This window comes from Cicer arietinum, chromosome 4, assembly GCF_000331145.2.
Source record: "Cicer arietinum cultivar CDC Frontier isolate Library 1 chromosome 4, Cicar.CDCFrontier_v2.0, whole genome shotgun sequence".
NCBI lineage: Eukaryota > Viridiplantae > Streptophyta > Magnoliopsida > Fabales > Fabaceae > Cicer > Cicer arietinum.
The window spans coordinates 42,795,148-42,800,586 of record NC_021163.2 but is presented as its reverse complement, the minus strand read 5'-3'; the positions used below and the strand labels follow the sequence as shown (position 1 = coordinate 42,800,586).

General features: G+C 29.5%; 1 long non-coding RNA gene across 1 annotated transcript in view; it reads left to right on the top strand.

Moving 5' to 3' along the window:
- LOC113788202 (uncharacterized) overlaps window positions 1-5,010 on the top strand; it is a 7,684-nt gene extending 2,674 nt beyond the window's left edge. The window contains exon 3 of the long non-coding RNA XR_003474698.2: window positions 4,640-5,010. This is a non-coding gene — a long non-coding RNA (uncharacterized lncRNA). The remainder of the gene's footprint in view (window positions 1-4,639) is intronic.
- The last annotated feature ends 429 nt before the right edge of the window (window positions 5,011-5,439 follow it).

Genomic DNA, 5,439 nt, shown 5'->3' with positions numbered 1-5,439 from the left:
AATAATATAATTATAATCGTTACCTTTTATTAATTTATTAATAATAATAATAAATTTATCATTTTTTATTAATTTATAGCTGTTAACTTCTTTTTAATTTATTAAATAATAATAATTTTGTAACCATTAGTTTTTTTTTAGTTAATATACCACCCTTAGCCTTTTTTTTCTCCTTTAATTACTATTGTTAGCTCATTAATAGAAACAATTTGTTACTCATACTTTTTTTTCACAATTTTTGTTATAGAAGTTTATTAAAGTTTTTATTAACGTACTTTTTTATTTATTTTTCATTTAAATTAATATTTTTAAGTTATAATAAAATGGAATATTAATGTATAAGTTAAAGGAATGGAATATAATATGATTTTTTAAAAGTTAAACCGTAAAAAATGAATGAGTTAATTTAGAGTGATGTGGCATAGTAGAACTTGAATATGTTGAGTTCACCGTTGAAGTAGAAAATGAGGGAATTGCTTCAAGATGATGTGGCACAGTGGACCCCATCTAAAGAACCCACATTGAGTTCACCGCTGTAGATGCTCTAATTACACGCTGACGGACGAACTCATTTTCACTCCCGTTGTAGATGCTCTAACAATACTGCAGTACATGTCATTTTGTTTAATAATATGACAACATTTGGAAATTTGATTTTGATTATGGTGCTCAATGTGTTCAAAGCAGTATATTATTTTTGAAAGGTTTAGTTCTTTTTGATATTTTTCTATTTGCTGATTGATTTCCTTTTTGTTTGAATGATTAAGGTTGTGTTAAAACTATTCTTTTTTAACAAACCAGTTTGTGAGTTTCTCATCATTCTTACACGATTTGTGTAAAAACTTTTTATTTGTATTGAACTTATTATTTGGTTGAGAATACACTATTGGGGGAATATACAAAATCTCAATACTACCACTACCCCACTGTAATGATGGAAAAGAAACCTGCAGATGCATTAATATTAATTATATTTCTTTATGAACTTTTTATTTATATTACATATCAATTAATTACTTTTTATTTCTTTATGATCACTTGTAACTTGTTGCATAATATATGAACTATTTGTTGAAATTGAAGCAGTTAATGCATATGACCACTTTTTTTTAACTAAAGAGTGTGAACCTCTTGCTATGGTTTGTTTCATACCTCACAATATTTGTTCTTTGTTTTCTTTGTTCACACATGACGATATAATATGGTTATCAAATACCGTACTAATAGTAATATATTGATAAATTACTCCACCTATGTCATGTTATAAGAAAAACTCAAGTTAAAAGGATTTTGGAAGAGGATGATGATAAATTATCTATCGTAAAATCTATCATAAAATCTTTAATAAAAAATTGGATAACATAAATTTGAAATTAAAAAAAAGTTTATAAAGAAATTATTTCTCGTACTAGATTTTGATCGAACACGTACCAACATCCCTTTGAAATTATTTCTCTATATAGTAGTCTCCTCATGAACTTGATGGACAAGGAATGGATAAAATCGGCCAGAGAGTAAAGAGTATCAAAATGGTCTTGACTTTTTTTTAGATTATGCATACACCAAAGGAAAAACCCCGCGGAAATGAGATGTCCATGTGATGAATGTTACAACACCATTTGATGGACAAGGAAGGTAGTACAAAATTATTTAATATGATGTTTGGGTTCGTCATGTTGAAGAGATAACAAATCCAATGATCTTAATGATGATCATATTAAGATTCCCAAACTTCAAGGGATGTTTATGTGTTCAAATACGGCTAGCTCATTAAGGTGGCATGAAGAAGAGACTTCGAAAAATGGGAAGTTGTGGCATCCTACTGATTGAGAAGCATGGTGTTGGATCCAAGCTGGTTTTATACTTAGAGTTTTGATGTTAACAAAAGTATTTTATGAGAACAATATATTTGACTTCACATAGTAGGAAAGAAGATTCGTGTTTTTGAAGATAATATAAAATAAAATTTGATTCAAATTTATTATTTGCAAAGATATGATTCAAATTTTGACAAATGACAAAATACTGAATTAGACTTAGTCATATTCCTAGTTGTGAAAGTTCAAGAACCGTTCCAATACTATGTTCCCGCCCAGTTCAAAGTAAGCAATAGGAATGAAATATTAATATGAAGAATTTACAAACTCAAACTGAACAAAATATGCACAATATCAATTTGACAAATTTACAAACTCAATCTGAATAAAATACGACCAAAATCAATATAAAGAATTTACTAATTCATTCTGAACAAAATACGAACATAATCAATCTAAATAATTTACAAACTCAATGTGAAATTTTTTGAACATAATCAATCTAGAAGAATTGTTCAGATTGGATTCAGATATAAAGAATTGGCTAAAGAACATATTATCAAAAAGTATCATGTTAAGAATTATTTTTTAATAAGATCATTGTTGACCAAGCTAGGAATGAAGATACAATTAAGAATTAAGCAAGGACTAAATTGAAGCCTTAATTTTATCTATGACTAGATACTCATGGTTGAAGAAGATCATCGAAAAATCATAAAAGAGTATAATAACTCAAGCACAAAAATTCCAAATTCATCTTAGAGTTCAAAAAGAGAAACAATTATTGGAATGCAAAATATTTTTTGAGTGATTTTCTTAGAGTGTGATAGTCATTGTTATAATCAACTTGTTAGAAGCAAATACTCTAGTTCCAAACCTTTGTATTCAAACTCGATAGTGGTGTTAGTTTGCCATCAATAGTTTCGGGTTGTTATATTGTGTGGGAAAGACTTGACTGGTAGAGTCAAGATGTGCGTGTTCCTCAAAAGTATGTGGTTGTCAGGTTGTTTAAGAAGACTAACTTTGAGGGTCAGGCGCTTTGTAATTAGAGTTTTTGAATTAGTTGATTAAATCTTTCTGAGTGAAGGGACTGGACGTAGTCAAGTTAGTGGTGAAACATGATAAATTACTTCTGTAACTTTATTTCTTCACTCTTTAGTCTTGTTTATATTTCTACTGCAAATAAATCATCAAGTCTAAATCAATTTAATCAAATAATGAAAAATTTATCAACTTAGTCAAATACAATAAACTCAATTTCTTGTGTTTGCACCTTCCCATGGAAATAGTTTGATAAATGACATCCAAACTTTGCTTTTATATTCGCGTAATATAAGACTTGGATTGACCAGTGTATGATTTAATCCACCTTGGTGTTGCATGAAGGTTGAGTATGTTATGTTGTCTTTACTAATTCCTAGACCAAAATCGTTAGGGAATAAGATTGATGTGTACCTCCAACCATGGATTGAAGAGTTAAAGGTTTTACGACATTTGTGAGTAGAAACATATAATGCATCACTAGAGCAAACATTTCAAATGCGAGCAACTCTCTTGTGGATTATTAGTTACTTTCCTAGGGATGTTATGTTGAGTGGGTGGAGTACTAAAGGGAAATTTGCATGTCTTTGTGGTAATTATAACTCTAATTTGACTTATTTGAAGCATAGTCAAAAGATGTGTTATATGGGTTATCGTGTTTATTTGCCTATGGATCATAAATATAGATCAAATGAAAGGGATTTCTATTGGGAGCATAGAAAATAGGCCACCACTATAATTTTTAATAGAGGGAGATATCTTGGATTTGTTAAAGGGATTCAACAATGCTTTTGGTAAGATGCAAAAGAAACATAGTGATGGTCCATGGAAGAAAAAGTCAATTTTTCTGAGTTGCCATATTGGAAGCAAAATAATTTACCTCATACTCTTAATGTGATGCACATATAAAAAATATGATAATATAATCAGAACTTTTTTGGATAACCCATGAAAGACAAAAGTTCATGAAAAAGCTCGTTTAGAGGAAGCATTCAAAAGGTAGACCAATTGAAGCAATTATTAGAAGCTGAGAATTTAATTCAAACAAGACCAAAAGGTAGTTGCAGTCCAACCAATTCTTGAACCATCTAAGAAAATTGTTGAGAAGAACAAAGGGGTTGGTGAAAACAATAAAATTATGAGACAACTCTGATTTATAAAGGCTCTTTGTTTTCAAAGTTTAATAGAATCACAAGTCTCTAGGAGAACTGATGAGCAAAACAAAACGCGTTGTCGGAATACTAATCTTCAGAAGAAATGTTAGAAAATGGAAGCAATGGAAGGAAAATTTCAGCTTCTTCTGAAAACAACTTTGAATGAAAACACCTCAGAATTGAATATAGAAGCTTTAGCATCTTTGTTATCAACTCCAACTAATGCTAACAGTGCTCTACATTCTTCTACATCAGGACATGCTCCTAATAATAATCAAGTAAGATTGAACTATGTTATTGATGACTTATGTTTGAATCAGTATGTTTGCTCACTTTGTTTTCAAGTCTACTTTGCATTTAAATTGATTCATCTTGAAATATTTATGTATTGCTCTCATAGTCATTATTGGAAATAGTTGTTACTTTATCAATGCATAAGGATTTATTCCTCGATGTGCATACTAGAGAGCTTTCCTATTCTAGCATCTTTCTAAATAGTCACAATTGTAACCCTCTTTTTCGCTTCTGAAATAGCAATGGATTTCTTGCTAAATGATATTGTTGATGTAACTAAATTTTATATCTACATTGATGTTACTTATTGAATATATTACTTTTACTTTGTAGATGAATGATGGTGATATTGATAAAAGAATTTCAACATTTAGAAGCACAAGATGAATAGATAGATGTCGATACTTAAGTTTTCTCTGTTTGTTTTGTTTTATAGACGAATATTTTTATTTTAAAGATGTTATTTTGATTGTCTCCTTTTCTCTAGAACATAAATCAGAAAAATTATATCAGTACGTCATATGAATGCCCAACAATTACAACACCTCATCAATTATCATTATTTGCTTGACAAGTTGCTATCATATGTAGAGCAATATATGATGTTTGACCACTATTACAGGGGACAATGAACTTTAACTATAGTATTGCAATAATTTTGTATTATCACAACAATTATATTTTTAACTTTACTACAGTGTTACAATAATAATGTTTGACTAAAATTATTTTTCTGAAATACAATCATTTACATAAATTTTTGTAACAAAAATATATTTTTTTGTTACAGTTATGAAGCAATGTTGTACCTTACTATGAGTGATTAAAAAAAAAGGCCTTCAAGAACAATTTCCACAAAAAGAATGGTGCAACACCATTGGTGATTCTACCATAAACTCATTCTCTAACAGTAAACAGCGAGAAAGGTTTTCTCTAGACAATGACGTAAAACCGTTGTAGTAAAATTGAAAAATGTTATGTAAAGGGTAGCTACAGCTACGGGTTTAACAAAGCATTGTTGTTTGGGTTTAACAAAGCATTGTTATTTGAATAAAAGACCGTTGTATAAGGTGAAGCCAATGCCGTCATTCCCCACGAACATAAAATTATTCTCGTAGATTACAGGCAACGGT